We start from the raw sequence: 18,415 nt of genomic DNA, 5'->3' as shown, positions 1-18,415 counted from the left end.
TGGATATACTTTTCTTAACATCCGCTTTGAGATCACGCGGTACAAAAACTCAATAGTGTAGCTATTATATTATAAGTACCAATCGCTCTCCATATTAGAAGTTACATAATACCGGCGTTTCCAACAAACTAGTACTAACATTAATTTTTTTTATTATTATTTAAAAATGTAATTTGTATTGTTATTCGCATTAAACACGTTTCGCTATTTAGTCGTCCCGTAAACCGCAGTTAGAACCATTCGCGATGGTCACATTTATTTGAAAGCGAAAATTATTTTACTTCTGGCAACAATGAGCCGTAAAATAATGTGCCCATTGAAACATTACCCTATTATCTTTGGCTTTGTCCACGAGGCGTTATATTTTTTTTGTTTTTAAAAGCATTCAAAATAGAGAGTGCATATGTAGATTATTAAAACGTTCTTGGAAAATTCCTTTTACAGTTTTTCTAATAATTTACAATTTGTGTAATATTAAATAATTTGAAAAAAGTATGCAATCCCTAATTAATTTGTTATGTAAAGGATTTGTATTAAATTTCATTATGAAAAGATGGTACTAACGTGGTATACTGGTATACCCTTAGTATGTAAGCTAAATTGCTAACATCCCTATCTTATATACTATGTGAGCATAGGCAAAGATCGTGAATATAACAGCAAAGCTGGTCGATACTCGGTTCCTTTTTATTTTTTTTCTTATTAAAGACTATTTCAAATTTCCGTATAATAAATAGTATGCATATTATCAAACATTTTCATTATTCCTATAAGAGGTTAATATTTTAAGTTATAAATTGGTATAAACAAAAGCGCTTAATAATTCTGTATCTTTATTTCATAATATATTGTTAATATATTTATTATTATATAAATAATAAGCTTTGGTATTAAAAAATAAAACAATTAACAGTTTCATCGAAAAAAGAAGTGAAGCCACTCATAAAAGTTTTAACTCAATTAGTTCCATTTCTCTTCAAAAGAAAATGCTGATTCAAAAGCAATTAAAACAGACTTTTAGCTAAGTTAAAACGTTAACAGAAGTTTCGAGTAAAAATTTCGATGTGTAAGTGAAGAACTGTTAATGGTTTTACAGTTTAAGTAAATTATTTTAATTATATAATTATAATATATAAAGATTTATTTTTCAATATATGTATTTAAAGTGTCAAATAAAACATTGTTAATAGGTATCACTAATGTATAATTTTAAATTCATGATGATAATTGAAGTAACATAGTTGAAATATTCGAAAATCTGTTCCGCACGAATTCTAAAGGAATTGATTATTTTCTTTTAGAAACTTCTGTATTTATACCTATATATTTCCACTCAGAGAGTTTGAACCTTTATTAGATCAGCGATAAAATAGTGATTCAACTTAATGGTTTTTGTGAACAAGATTGGAAACAACCTTCGAGTCAAAGTGGTACGATAAATCCCAAAGAGTAAATAAATACTTTTATTAAAAAATAACAGCTGTTATTTAAAACTATTGTATTTTAGACTACATCTCGTCACATTATACATTATTATATTCGATTTGTTCAGGCGCAACATATTCACTATATAAGGGATAGAAATTCTAACCTATTTGGAAACAAACATAGCAGGGTTTTTTTAATTATTTAAATTTATTTTATTGAGTCAGCGCTATGCAGCCAGTATAGTGTAAGTGCCAGTAAAAGCTTTACGTAATTAAACATTTCCTATTTAATAGGCACAACATGCCGGGCGCGGCAGTTGGGTCACCGCGTGGCTAGTACGAGTACGAGTATTTGTCGCGAGCCTTGCTCAGTCATAATTCATAATATTATGTCGAAGCTAGAAATGTTAGGAGTCGGCAACACAAAGCGGCTCTTAATAAAATTATGTAATAATTCACAATAGCCAATAAGTAATATCCCTAAGTAGATTAAGAGTTAAGGTAAATGTACACTTCTTATAACTTAAGTGGTGTGCGCTTATCTTAAGTAAGATATATTGCTTTGAAATAGAAATACATAAAGACGCTTTATAGTACCACGTAAACATCAAAACTGAATAATTCTAAATTATAATAATAATCTATTTGATAGATAATTTAAGTCACCTAGTACATAAGGAAATTTAATGTTCTAAAATGTAGGTACAAGATCTTTAGTAAGTTTTCCCGTGATATTCTTTTATTAAATTTTAATATATCATAAATTATGTAAACGTAGATTAGAATAGACCTTTGTTATTGCTGTTCGAACATTCGTTGCAAGTCGAATTTAATCATTCAAGTTCCGCGTGAATACCTAATTAAAACTCATATGTCATTTAACTTTATAATAAACAGCTTTAAATAATAAACTATGAAGTTTGTAAATTTAAAGCTGGTTAAATTGAAACCATTTTATATTTTCTAATTCAAAATATTTAATGTTTAAATCATCATGAATGTCTTGGTAATATATTTGAAATAAGTCATTTATTTTTGTCAATTTAAGGTTTTAGTTCACAAATTTACAAGCGAAATTAAATCTCAGCTATGTTCGTAAATTAATTTTAAATAAGACATAATTTTATAATTCCGTTACTTACCTTAAATCTTGATATCGTTTCTGAATAAAGTTTTATCTCTGCACCCTTACCACACACCACTTAAATAATTAAAGTAATACTACAAAATACAATGAATGGAACACTTGATTAAGCATGGTCAATTTGGCACTTTTCGTGTACTCTTCCCTTAGATTCACTCGATTATCATATTGGATTCGCCATACGAATGTCATACTTAGCGTTAAGTGTGACTCTAGTATGATTTTGACATATGGAAACCAAGTTAGCGCGAAGTGTCGTCTCTGAATCATATTGTATGAAAAATTTACGGGTACGACCTGCCTTAGTCTGACATTGTCGTATCGAAAAGTGCTTAATTGTTAAGGGTACAGAAATATAATGGAAAAGCCTCAATACTGTATGTTTTTGTTAATACCATTTTAATTGTTTACAAATAATTTGTGTACATAAAACTCTAGTCATAACTTTATTGTCTTTTTTTATAATATAAGCACATGCTTTTGTAATAAATTATTTTCTATTATAAATAGTGCTATAGACCTTATATAGATATGCTATTTTAGATTTTGTTCCTAGCAAAATAAAGACCAATTTATCAATCGAACATTTGCCTTTTTTAAATATAGCTTTAAATTATCCCAGTTACTAAAAAAATTACCAAATTTAATTTTATTTAAATAATTTAGAATATACTTTTTAAAAAACGAAATGACTAATCAAGCCATACTTCGTTTTATTTTATTTTCTTATAAAAGAGCCCGGAAGTTAGTTGCTAGTATCAATAGATGCGCAGTAGTCGTCCATTACTTACTAAAAGAATATTCTCGAATTTAAGTGCCCAGATTACTAATAACCCCTTCTTTTTAACTGTATCTAACGCTATTTTCTATACCAATATAGTATCTGGTTAAATAATGGTTTCAAGATTCTTCGATCAACTGTCAGAGTAGGTCAAACCAAAATGATCGTAAATCTCTACGACACGTCGTTTGACCGAGATATAAAATGGTGATACATCGGAATGACAAATGTATTATTTGATCTAAATTGTACCCGTTTGGCAACGATGCATTTTAGATCAGTGCTGTTGTCTTTGTGGAAATGAAAAATGTATATGACGGCTTTTATACTATCAAATGCATGAAAATATATTTCAAGATTATTATGATGCTGGTACTAAAACCTTGTAGCTACGATATAAGCCGACTCTTAATAAAATTCCTTAGTAAATTCTTATATAGAGTGATGTCATAGAATTTACGAGAAAATTGTATTTGCTTATGAAACAAAAATATAATTACAGGCTCATACAATAAAGTAATTACTCGGTAGGCCTAGATTGTTATTATTTATAATTAAACTAAAGTACTTTCAGAAGCCGATGACGCTAAAAGGCTGTACAACAATGTTTCCCAACCTATTTTGGGTCCTGCCCCACCTTAGCCTTCCTAAAATTCTTATGATTCTCTCAACATACATAATTTTTATTTTCTAAACCTGAATTGCTCACTTAAGAAAATTAAATTATTTGTTTTAGGAAGAAATTACTTGGAAATTGTTAACAAAACACAGTAAGTGATTTTAAAACATATAATGAAGAACTAAATTCTAAATAATTATTTAAAAAAAGTAATTTTCAACTAGCCTCTTAACAATCGAATGTTGAACGTGGGGCAAAAAACAAGCATTGAAACACTGCTGTACAACAAGCATTTTTGTATTATGTCTGAAAACATACAAATCTTAATAAAAATTGGAATAGGTATATAGATAAAAGAAAAACATATTTTAAGTTTGATATCATCAAAATTTAACAAGGTTTTGAAGTACCATAATGTATTTCTTACTTTACACATAAAAGTGTTATGTCAAATTCTCTGTCTCAGTCCATTTGGGCACATGGCTTCCAACTGTGGAGGAGCGTTAGTAATACCAACATAAATATACTCCAGCGACCACCGAACGAGATCCTAAGAGCAAATGCAAAAGTACCATGGAACATAACCAACATCGAAGTTTAAGAACACCTCAAAATGTGAACTATTAAAGAGAAAATCTGGAGACTGGCAGCTAAATACAAAGAGCGATTGACCTGTCACCCGAATGAACTTGCTAGCCAACTTACCACAGTATGCCAACTTACCACACTCACAGTATGTGAACCGACTAAAACGTCACCATATTCTAGAGCTAGACCGGCAGTAGCTGTAGACAGAAGATGAGTAGATGCTTCCAATGGGAAGTCGCTCCACATGACAACACCACAGAACAGATTCGCTCATAGCTTTAGAGCTGATTGCAAATACCCACAGAAAAAAAAAATTCTGTGCATACTAGGATTAAAACAAGCAAATTGAAATGTAGGCCAGCGTAACTCCGCAGTGAATTTTAAAATTTGGATTGCCGAATACGGAATAGGTATTTTTTTGACTATCTAACACTCACACAAACCTGAGTGTTCTTTGGGATTTTATTTACTTCTTTGTGAAGATTCAAATATAGAAGGAGAATGATTATTTTATCTAGATATGACGAGATTTTGTCCTGAATGATGATGAACTGATGGTGTATAATCTAGCAAAAAAACAAATTTGACTCCCAGGAAACAAGTGTTTATATAATTCTCATCATCAGCAGCTCAACTGCTATAGATTACAATCACGAAATATTCTTGATACAATGAGTGATTTCATATTTAATATAGAGATATTCAAACATGGAATGTGTTGTTGGTTGACTAGTTTATCAACCTCAAGATTTAGTTTATGACGCTCAAAAAAACTATTTTGAATCCTGACAAACTAATCCTGGACGTGAAAGATAGATCAAGTATTCTCATAGACATCAGTTCAAGCAAAAGGTAGGAGAAAAGAAAGATTAAGAAGAAGCTCTAAATTTAAGAAGAAACAAGATAGTTAAAGAATTCCAGTATTAGAATCGGTACGCTTTGTCGTCACTCGCTTAAGTGCTAACAAAACGAACAGATTCTTTTCTTGGCGCTTGCCTATCTTCTAGAAAAAAAGAAGTTGGTAGTATTTATTAGTTGTTTATAAACACATATTATAATTATCGTGTCCTGCAATATATTGACAAAATTAAATAAATGTGCAACATTTGATTTTTGTCATTTTCCTACTAAGAATACATGCGCGTAGTGCCACGTAAATTCTAGCAAAGTAAGGTGCCAGAACTAATTATGAAACAGTCTTATTAATTAATGGTTATATGTCTAAATTATAAATAATAAAACGTGTCATGCACTTTCATAACAATAAATATTATTAGTTATGTCATTCAACAATTATTTATATACCGTTGTATTTTTGAGTGACTACATGACATAATCTTCCACCTATTATCTCCACGAGGCCAACACTGATCTATAGGTTGAATATACACATTCCATATATATTCAAAAAGTCAGCCCAATCATACGAATAAAATACTTTTAGGTCTTAATATAGTGAAACATTCAGGCTCTCTGAAAACCATTTAACTTTTAGTGAACAGTGATTTAATCGAATAGATGCAATTCACCAAAAACCGCACAGATTATGCAGTCATTTGCATTTTATTGACGCTAGCACCGATATTGCTTTCACAGAGATTAGACTTGCAGTGACAATATTTAAATAATCTGTAGAGGCTCTACAGGATTGCATATAAATTCATTGAACTACAAATCAGATTGATTGTTTATGTTTAACAATAATTTCTTTAAACTATTTGACGGCTCATTGGTCTAGTGGTTAGTACCCCTGACTGCGGTTCCATGGGTTCCGGGTTCGATCCCCGGCTGAGACAAACATCGATGAGATGAGCATTTGGTGTTGTGCTTAGGTCTTGGGTGTTATGTATTTATATGTCTATATATCTATAATATGTATGTATATCCGTTGCCTAGTACCCATAACACAAGCTTCACCAGCTTAGCATGGGACTAGGTCAATTGGTGTGAATTGTCCAATAAAAAAAAAACAAAAAACATATTATAATAATAATAAATTCATTCGATGGCCTAGTAATAGCAGCTTTAAAACGTCTGTTCTTCTTCTAAGGTTTACATCTAAGAGACCCTTAGACTAGGCCGACTGTTGGTCTCCTAGGAGGTTGTGAAAGTTGGTTTAAATTTACCTGGTTAGAATTCTTTTTTGAAAAACGAGGAATTTTATCGCTTGTGTCTCTCAATCACAAGCAAGCCATATATAAATATTCTACACTTCGGTGGTATAGTGTAGCCTTGTAAGTTGATGGTACTGGTTTTGATTATAATAATAAAACAAATGTTTCAGGTTGGTACAGATAGCTAATCAACTTGCCTTAAGAAAAGATCAATAAAAACATCAGAAATGTTATGTGTCTTTTCTCGGGACGTCTCTTTGTCCCATGCTCCAGGAAAAATATAACATAATTTAGTAACCAGATGGGGTTTTATGACTTTTAAAATGAAACTATTTTGTCTCCAGGGAATTAAACCAGCTTAGCGTAACTGAGCAACAGGCACAGAAAATTGGTAAACTGCCCTGCGATTCTGTAACTCACTTTTCGAACTCATACAGCAGTTTTCGCATCGGCGCGGCGGTCGCTCTCAAATCAGTCGTGAAGCAGTCATTTTATGATTTGGCATTCTGAAAAGGTGGGAGCTTGTAGTTTATTGTTTATCGATGCGAAAACCGCTGTGTGAGTTCGAAAAGTGAATTACAGAATCGCAAGGCTGTTCTTTCTTTACAATCGAGGGAATCAGTGGAAATGAATAAAATGTTATTAAGTTACACAATTTTAACACAACAGGCGTCAACCCAGTAAAAGTATTTTAAGATTAAGGCTGATCAATTTATGAATTATATATAGATTGCAAAAAAAATACCCTACTTTTTAATATAATAAAAATAACGAACTATCAATACTGTTTATACTATTATATATTAACTATATTTTAATCGAAGTCTTAGACTTTGGTGTTATTTATGATGCTATAGTCTGTAAAGAGGACAAAGTAGCCAAATATTTTTTTTCTATTAGAATATTTGACACTTTTATATTTTTATATAAACTAATATAAAAAATATATAGTTTTATATTTTTGAACCTTAAGAAGCAAGCTTTATTCTAAACATTCCCTCATTTTCCAAGCTAGTACATTTTAGTTAGTATTCTCATTACTTGAAGTTTTCACGAAAGTCCTTGAATAATGCATGATGAGGCATTTGTCGCTTACTCATTTGTATGACATTGTAGGCAGGTATAAAAGTATGGAAACGTAAAGTATATGAAAAAAATGAAAATGAAAAAAATATTTATTCAATCACTTACAATGATAACAACATGTGGCTGGAGCCTCCATTTAAGTATGTATAATATACTTGTGTTTGGAGTATCCGCTCTTCCTAGGTACACTTAATTAGGTATGTAAGTTTAGACAAAAGGGAATAATATTACAAAAACAAAACAATATTTATACAAGTTAAAAGATGCATCGTGTATGAGTGATAAATTGAGGGGTGTTCGTTGTATTCAGTTAAGTGTATGTTGATGTGTGAGAGTGTAAGTGTGTGTGAGTGAGTGTGTATGAGGTATGTGTGTATATGTCTGTATCATATGTTTGAGTGTGTGTGTTCTTTTAGAGTGTAAGATAAAAGTAGACTTTAGAATAGTAATTCTTAGATAATAGATTCAACTTCTTCATAGGTTTGAGTTTTTAACCAACAATTTATAGTTATTTTACATTTATATTTATTCATATTATATAGATTTAATTCCTTGTTTAATTTATTATATAAGTTAGCAGACTGGTAGCAGTACTGTCTATGAGCATATTTAGTTTTAAAAGTTGGTAAAGGTGCCACATTATGCCTTCTACGTCTGTTCAAAATACTAGGATCATATCCAATATGTCGATGGGTTCTAAGAGTAGTTTGCAGTACATACAACTTACGTACTGACAGAAGATCGCTAACCGCATATAACATTTCCGTAGGGAATCTGTATGGCTTAAAATGGATAACTTTGAGTAGTGACCTTTGTGCTCTCTCCAGTTCCAGGAATTTTGTTTTAATGGCACCACCCCAGGCCGGAATGCAGTATATTAATATTGACTGCGCAAGAGCAGTATAAATTTGTTTTAGGAGGGCCGAGTCAGCTACGTGTCTTAGATTTTTAAATAACCATATGAGTTTTCTTACTCTAGCCATAACTAGCTCTATATGATCGCGCCATGATAGGCGTTGGTCTACCATAGTACCCAGGTATCTTACGCAGTTTTGCCGCTTAATAAAATCGCATGAGCATATTATAGAATGAGGTGAGCCACAAGTATGTATTTGAATAGCAAACGTCGGAGGTGGTTGAGAGGAGTTATAATTGGAGAAGCATACATAGTTAGTTTTAGAGGTATTGAGGGTCAAAAGGTTATCGCTGAGCCACTTAGCTATTCTTGCAAGGCCCTTTTGGGAATTATTTTTAACAGCCTCCCAGGTGTCAGCTACAAAAACGACAGCAGTGTCGTCAGCATAAGTGAACATTGTTCCCTCTTCTATATCCATGTTACATAAATTATTAATATATACAAGGAATAGAGTGGGCCCCAATACACTTCCTTGCGGAACTCCGAAGGTGATTTCACATTGTTCACTTTGGTGTTTTCCTATTTTTACACTCTGTTTTCGATTGCATAAATAGTCTTTGAATAATTTCAAGGGAATTCCTCTTATGCCTATTTTCTCCAACTTGTCGATAAGGTCTGTAATTGATACTGAGTCAAATGCCTTTTTCATATCCAAAAACACTGCAGCACATTTTTTGTTTTTATCCACAGCATTAGTAATAAGCGATGTGAGATCCAACACGGCATCTTCTGTCGATAAATCCCGTCTAAAGCCATATTGACTTGGGGAGAGGATATTAAATGTATTAAGGTAGTTCATTAAACGTTTATTAATTATTTTCTCCAGTATTTTGGCAATAGGTGGTAAAACAGAAATAGGCCTGTAATTGCTTATATCCGTTTTATCATCTCCTTTGTACACTGGGGTAACTACAGCGATTTTCAGTGCATCTGGAAAGACACCTTGAGCAAAGCATAGATTGATCAAATGAACAATAATAGGGACAATTATATCAGCAGTTAGCTTTAAGAATTGGGTAGGAATGCCATCCCAGCCTGGAGCACTATTTGATTTTAACCCCATCAGGACATTAAGAACCTCATCATTGTCAGTATCTCTTAATACAAATGAAGTTAAGTGAGGATAATTCGAAGTAGTTTTGTCAGAACAATTGTATGCGGGTTGTTGTGCAAGGATACCTTCTGCTAGTGATTTGCCAACTTGGGTAAAATATTGATTACAATGATCTATAGACTCTTGTGCTGTTTCTTTACAGTGGAGCAGTTCGTAATTGTCGCTTTTATTTTTATTCCGATTTGTAATATTGTTGACAGTTTGCCATAATTTTTTTGAGTTGTTTTTATTTAGAATTAGTTGCTGTTTATTATAATTTCTTTTTAGGTTTCTGATTAATTTATTACAATAATTTCGATATCTACGGTAAGTTATTTTTAAAATTTCATTATCAGGGTCTAATTTTAGCTTTTTCTGCATGTTATTCCTATTTCTGACACATCGTAGAATGCCCAAAGTCATCCATGGCTTAACTACACGATATTTGCATGTAATGATCTTAGTGACTGTATGTAAATCTAAGGTTTGTCTTATTTTACTTAGTAAGAGCTCTATAATCATGTTGGGGTTGTTTAATGAAGTTAAGTCAGCCACCAATGTGCTATCTCTTAGAGTAGCTATCGCCTTATCGTAATCAATGAATGTTTTTGTCTTAGTGGAAGCACCTGACTTTGGTATATTGGAGAGCCTTAAGAATATGGTGGAGTGATCAGTGACAGAAGTATTTATTACATTTATATTTGCGGAATGTTTATTTTTGTCTAGTCTCAGCATAAAGTGATCCAGACAATTACCATACCGTGTAGGTAGTACATGGCCAGGTAGCAAGCCGTGCATAGCCAGCATGTTTAAATAGTAAAGCCGGTTATTACGCTCCTGCTGCGGAGCATCATTTCTGTCAATCAGGTTAATGTTAATATCCCCGGTTATAATTAAATTAATACAATTTTTCAAAGATGTTAAATGTCGGTCTAATGAGTCCGTGAAGGGCTCGGAATTAGTATGTGAAGGGGACCGGTATATTCCTAGCACGGTAACTCCACAAAATAAAATTTGGAGGCAGGATGCATGTGTTAGAATAATTTCTTTGACATTGACACTGTGTTTTCTAGAAACATAGATAACAACACCATCACATTGGTTTATATGGTTTGTAGTCGAATAAGAAGTGTAGTTCTCCATTTGGGGTATTGGTTTATCACTATCTATTCTACATTCAGTTAAAATTATCAAATCTGCTTCAAAATTAAGCTGGGCAAGGGTGAGTTGGAAATCATCTAACTTGCTGTATACCGACACAATATTCTGAGAAATTATTTTTAAATCATTTTTATGAAATTTAGGGGATTGGTTACATATGTCATGAACATCACATAAGCTAGAATTAGCCACCTCACTATTGTCAATTTCTGTTATCAATGAGATTACGTTATCCATAAGTGGATGGAATTTTAAATAAACCATTCATTTTATTAGCTTGTTGGTTATGAAGTGTGTTAAATAGTCTACTTATTATGAAAGTATCGTATATTATGTATTACATAGAATGCTAGTGTAGCTTTAAAATATATTATTACAATATCCAGTTTGATATAATATAACGTCAAATTTGGTAAAAAAAAAACCTTCTTCAACGTTCGTTTTATTGATTATAAAAACGGTTAATGTTTAATTGTGAATCTTTTGTAATAAATAAGATGCACCATAGTCACATAATACAGAATATACCGAACACTGTACTCTTAGGTTGTGTAATTTGGAAGATAGATGTATCCTCCATTTTACCTCGGCGAATATAAAAATATTTATTTATTTATTTATTAGGAAAACACACAGCTTAACAAAATGCCTAGCGATTTTACTAAACTTTCAAATCTAATATACGGGTCCAATTTTCATTGAATGAAAGCAAGACTTATTTTAGTACATTTTTCCGAAATGTTATATTACTTTTTTTCTCATAAGTATAATATACTATATTATTATATCAATAAAACTCACTCGGGGACAAACGGGCAGGAAGCTCACATTATTTTATTACCTAGTACATTTGTACTCATTACATACTATATGTTTATAGTTTTACGTTATCTAGGTAAAAGTTAGGCATCAATAAAGCTATACAAAAAATAATAAATTAAAAAATAAATATTTATCCAAGATATTTTTATATTCGCCTTTAAGTCTTTGTTGTGTACATTGTTGGCTTACATACAGAAAATATTAACTCTGTTTAAAAGTATACTCTATCGTTACGACTTAAGGTTTAAAATACTTTATCACACGACAGATTTTTGGCCGAAATATGGTTACTGTGAGCTATATTGGAACGGAATAGAAGTGTAATCTAGCTTAAAACGTCTTGGATGATATAGTCCACGCTTGCCTTTGAAAATTTCAACTATTTTTGGTCAAAACGCTCTTAGAAAATATTTCAAGAATTCTTGGTCGGAACAATTTTATTTATCTGTTAAAATTATTACTTAAGATTACAAGACTGGGATTTGACGTGTCTTGATACGCAATACAACAAACTGGTACGTAGTAGGAAACAAGAAAAAAACATTATTTGCAATTTCTTAATCATCTTAAAAAGTGATATCAAGTCAAAAATCAGCAAAAATTGTTAATTACACATATACAATAAATTAGAAATAACAAAGAATATTAAATAAAAAATAACTAACACGCTGGCAAATAGTAGAACGTTAAATCTCAACGGACAATGAAAAGGTTCGTTAACCTGTTTAGTTAGTTATCGTAATGCACCGTATAATATATGCCCTTTTTAAAAGAATAGTTCTAGGCGTGGGTACATATAGTAACAGCGACCTATGGCGTTTCCTAAGATCCAGGCACACTGTAGTATTGTCAAATTTCTGACTTTGCCACGTAACAATGTTTTTAAATATGTGGCAAGGGCAACTTCTCTCAGAGTAGTCTGAGCTCATTGAATCCCATAGTAGTAAGAATAAATCAGGTCTGATATATGAGGGGTTAAAACGGGTACACACCGTACATCCTAAGATAGATGTGCCTTAATAATTGTTTTGTAACAGTTCCAGCCAGAAACTTTGTTTCATAAGAAGCCTAAACCGCATGTTGCATCCGATACCGACTGCAATATGCGGTTTGCTAGGGAACTGCTCGAGCGGTCCGTGTATTGCGAATATGAATTTAGTATGGAAACTGCAGATCGCCGTGCGGCGACCGTTTAAAGCAGTCGGTATCGGATGCAACATGCGGTCCGTCTATGGCGCGCTTTAGTCCAATAAAAAATGATATCAAATGATCCTATGTATTAGTGCATTTAGCAATTGTGTAGCGACACCTACAATATTCGGCTACACATCAGTACCTACCCTGAAACGTGCTAACAAAGTTACTCTAACCGCTAGTCCATAGGGACTCCGGGCCAGTCAGTAATTAGAGATCTTGTAGCTCCGAGGAAAAGTACTCCATCCTTCCTCCACAGCTGAAGAATTATTTCGTTAGAACAAATTCGACACAGAAACACAAATGTTTCCTCAATAGCATAGGTATATGTTTTAAAAAAAGGGTGCGTGTACTTATGTACGCGCGTAAGAAGTTATACTTCTTTGGCTTTCTTAATTTTTAAAAAATATTAAACAATTAATAACAAATATTTAACGTTAATAATTTAATAATATTTAATATTTAGTATATTATTCAATTATTAATTAATATTAATAATAATTATTATTATTATTTATTATTTTATTATATTATTCATTCAATTTATGACCTTTACGTATGTTTCATAACCTTTTAACTAAGTAACAATAGGTCTTTGTGAAAAAGAATTGCTAAATTTATTTGAAAAAATAATTAAAACTCCTTTATTTGTTTAAAAGGTAAATGTCATTATGTTCATTCAAAATTCTTGCCATAGCTGCTAACTTCACGCATATTCTATTTCTTTGTACTTGTAGATTGTCTTATTCCCATCTCGCTCGCGCACGCTATAATCACTGACAACTTTGTGTCTCAGGTGCGCGCGCATCGTAAAATTTCACTCTCATAAATTTTTCATAACGCGCCTAAAGAAGTATAACTTCAAAAACTTCTGTTACATTAAATTCAAATTGAAATGTCGAATGTAGGCTGTGAATTAAATATCTATGAAACAAATGAATTCGCATGCAAACGAATATTGCATTCAGTTATTTCCCAAAGTTAATAACATGGACGATAAAATACAGGCAATCAATCTATCGCGATTTTCAGGTATGTTAGGATATTTTATATGTTAAGAAAATTGGAATTTAAGGTTGATGATATTGAATGAAAATAAACAAACTAAAATTACCGTCCAATTGAATGGAAAATAAATGTTTGGGTTCACAAACGCGATATAAAGAATATATTTAAATACTGCAAGTAATTCTTTAAATGTTCTAATAATTATTACACATCTAATATTATTAATATAATATTAATAGTAATAGTAATTTTAATATCTAAAAACCGGCAATGCAATTTTTGGAACGCAGTTCCTTATCGCGCGTTGTGAAAGGGGGCTAGACGGAAAAAATTCTTACGAAAAGTTGTCACGACACTTTTTTGCTATTTGCGATTGTAATACACCGGTTCTCGTCCAATCACCGAAGTTAAGCAACGTCGGGCGAGGTCAGTACTTGGATGGGTGACCGCCTGGGAACACCTCGTGATGTTGGCTTTTTTTTTTCGTCGTAGGATTGGTGTCGAGAAAATCTATCATACTGTTATGATACCAATTAACATATAAATTAATCGAAAGGAATTTCGTTCCATCAAGTTTTTTTTACTACTATTTTTCTATATGGTCAAGTAAATTAATTGTATTGTTTTTTTTTTTTAATATTATGAGAATAGTTATGACTTTATGATTGTATTGTTTCTGTTATTACAAATGATTCTTGAAATGGAACCGAATGTGCAACTACGAGTCTGCCTGTGGCAGCGGCTAAATTATGAAAATATTAATTATTCCAGTACCCATACTATTCAGTATAATATGTGTAACGATGTGTCACAAAATGAGACGGCAACATGTCGGCGATGAGTTCAAAGATGAGGGCCTCAATACGTTGGTAACACAGGGGGCAGATGCTCGAGATATTGCTGCTAACAGGTATAGGCCATCATTGATAGATCTATGAAGAATTCTGTAATAAAGTCTAGACTGTACATCAAGGACAAGAAATATATATAAACTTGTACAGAATACATATTAAAAGCTGACACTTTATCTTGCTATGTGTACAATTAAATCAGTGTTTCTGACTATACGTCTCAAAAACCTTTAAAAAAAATACTAAAAACCCTTATCAATAATAAGAACAATATAATATAATATATAACTAGCTGACCCGGCAAACGTCGTTGTGCCATATATATATTTCTGAAACATTTTTTAGTTCAATAAAAATAACTATCTTAGTAGATAGTTAGTTAATACAAAAAAGGGGTTCATCGTAGAAGGGTGAAAATTGAGGATTATATGTATTTTTGTAGGTTGTATCATAAAAAAATAGAAATTAAAAATTATGTCTAAAAAATAAAAATAAAAATTTAGGGGTGGACTACCCCTAACATTTAGGGGGATGAAAAATAGACGTTGGCCGATTCTCATAGATACCGGATAAGCACAAAAAATTTCATCAAAATCGGTCAAGCCGTTTTAGAGGAGTATGGCAACAAAAACTGTGACACGAGAATTTTATATATTAGATATACAATAGCAATAGTAATATATAACTTATTTCATAATACATTAAAATTACATGCACTGTTTATAACTTATGATGCAGAAGAAGTACCAATGACTGTTTCATTAATAGTTTAGTAAGGCACGATCGCGTAGATTAGCTTTGAATCTAGGTTCTACGAGTTCTACAAATACTTATTTATTTACGTGTATCAAATAGGTTATTTTATTTTCACATTATATTCGATATTTACAGATTTACCCTACCGTCTACGTCTACAAAGAGGCTCTTACGGACTACGCCATACCGTGTGTCATTCGCAGAAGACTGTGATTATCTCGTACACTACTGTCTCAGAGCATATTCGTATGTATGCACGCACTCTCATGAAATTTATATATTTTTTTAAAATTTGTTTACCATCAAGTTAATCACTATTTTATGTAGCTAATAAATAAGATATTTGTATTACAGCCTAATTTGATCCATCCGCGTCCAATATAAGGAAGTAATAATAATCTGAAGTTTAAGTCAAATTCTTTTGCAGTTATGGGGGTAGTGAAATAGCCTCATATTACCCTAAGAACTACTGTTATATCGTATCAGTCTATATACTGATACTATAGATCAGTAGGTATATATAAAGAGAACTGGAATAAAATATTAATCTTTGATGCGACATAGATCAGTTTAATTATAAATCTATATATATAAAAATGAAACCCGTTTTCCGTTGTCACGACATAACATGAAAACGGCTTGACCGATTTGTCTGATTCTTTTTTTATAATATTCCTTGAAGTACAAGGATGGTTCTTACGGAGAGAAAAATTAAAATAAATGAGTGAAAAAGACTAAAAACAACACTTTTCTATATTCCCATACAAAATATTCGTAATAATATTTAAAGGCAATTTGAACATTAATACCATATCATAAAGTTCAAGTGTTAGTGGAGGGGTTCCGGGAAGGTAAATTTTTATTTTTTGACATAATGTATTTGTTGTATTATCAACTTTCTTTTTTTTATCTTACTAGCTAGACCGGTGTCCCGAATAGCAGAATAAGTATTTAAAAAAAATAAAGAATCGACTGTTAGGCGGTACGATGTTCGCCAGCCAGGCCAGCTAGTTAATTATAGGTAAATATATGTGTATTGAGTAAGAATTTGTATTGTAATTAAATTTGTAACCCACAGGACCGGAGAATTATGCGCACGGACATTATTCTATACATACTATACATTTAAAAACTATTGTCTTATGGATTTTGTTAATTGCATGGAGCGTTATGAAGGTTATTAAACATTATTTAATTTAAATGTAGCTAAAGTTCTAACATCCCTTTAGGAGCATTGCTTGTGAGGATTTGAAGGAATAAGGCACATCTCCGTGGCCTAGATTTTTTAGATAAAAAGGATATTATAAAGCTTTCTGTGTCTTCCATCCCGATATACTTATTGTTTTGGGAGGTTTTTGTTTCTTTCGCCAAGAATTAAAAGCAAGGAAATGGGTAAACTAATATATTCACATTAAAAAATTCGCGTCGTATTAAATAAAATAAAAGCTAACTAATTATTATTAGCTAAGCTAATTATTAATAATTTTCTTAATACGAAGATAAATGGAGTTATTTTTTGTTTTAATTATAATATAGTAGCCATATTGCCATTAAGTTGTGGAATACGCTGCCTGACTCCGTACGATTGGCTACCTCTCTGTCATCTTTAAAAACTCTTCTGTATAATCATCTCTTAACCTTATCCTATCCTCATCAATCGTGACTTGTATAATTCTTATGATTCCTTTTACATCACTATTCGCTGTTCATGTATTTGTAAGATTAGTTTTTAATTTTTTAAGTTTGTTATTAATATTTTTTTTGTATTACTTTAGATTAAATATTCTGCACTTCTCGCACGCATCATGTGTCTTTTCTTTTAACTAGGGTTGCCTGGAAGAGATCGCTTATTAGCGATAAGGCCGCCCGTTGCATCCCTTATAATTTGTATGTATTGTTTTACTTTTATTTGCAACGAAGTGTAAATAAAAAAAAATAAAAAAAAATTCTTGAAAGTGGTCGTTTTTTACCATGGTACCACTGAATAAGGTGCTTCGACCCTAAGGTTTCAGTCTACTCAATGTCGTCTTGTCTAAATAAAATATTCTAACATACAAAAGTCGGGCTCAGATTTATTTACCTGCTTCATTTATTTTTATAGGCAACCTTCTATATCCAACGTTATTGATTTTCTGCTTAAACATGCCGAACATATCATTTATTATCTTTACTAAATATGAAATTTATATTTTTTACAGTATGGCAAGTTGTTCACATGGGACCATGTTTCAATATTACACCCCTAACAGAATATTTATGTAAGATTCTCAACTTAATTAATATAATTTAAATATAAATTAGTTTTTTATAAGTTTATTTTTTACAGTATATCCCTATGATGATGATTACTTCTTGGACTTAGATTACGTAATGGAAGATCATTGAAAAAAAAAACTAACATAAAATGCACTTACAAGTATGATAGACAGGAAACGATTTCTGTTAATAGTTAATAAATTGATGTTAGAGTGTTGTTAAGGTTATCTGTGGACTTCGGGAGACGATAATAAATTTGAAAACTTACGACAATTTGAATTTAGAATTCCTATACAATAAGTCGAATGACCGCTGTAACTATAATAGTCTAGTCGACCAGTTGAAAATGGTACAAAATAGAGATACTGCTCTTAAAATTATGTGCGATACCTCATTGGATCCGGAATGACGTCTAGAAAAATGTGCTAAAAGCGTGTATTAGCACATAAAAAATTGAAAAGTTATACACAATTAAAGATGAAAAAAAAATGTCATTTAGTTTTTTGCAAATATTTAATCAACTATTTATATTTAAGAAATTTCAAAAAAAGATTCTAAAAGAAGAGGAAATTTCCAATAAAAAATACACTCCCGGAACT

General features: G+C 31.5%; 1 long non-coding RNA gene across 1 annotated transcript; it reads left to right on the top strand.

Moving 5' to 3' along the window:
- Nucleotides 1-13,866: 13,866 nt before the first annotated feature.
- On the top strand, nt 13,867-18,072 carry LOC125054918. The gene is made up of 6 exons (XR_007117793.1): nt 13,867-13,977; nt 14,725-14,863; nt 15,696-15,806; nt 16,639-16,736; nt 17,759-17,818; nt 17,887-18,072. It is a non-coding gene; the product is annotated as an uncharacterized LOC125054918 (long non-coding RNA).
- The last annotated feature ends 343 nt before the right edge of the window (nt 18,073-18,415 follow it).

Source organism: Pieris napi, chromosome 12, assembly GCF_905475465.1.
Source record: "Pieris napi chromosome 12, ilPieNapi1.2, whole genome shotgun sequence".
NCBI classification, from domain to species: Eukaryota; Metazoa; Arthropoda; class Insecta; order Lepidoptera; family Pieridae; genus Pieris; species Pieris napi.
Note: the sequence above shows the minus strand (reverse complement) of the source record. Positions and strands in the feature narration are given on the sequence as shown.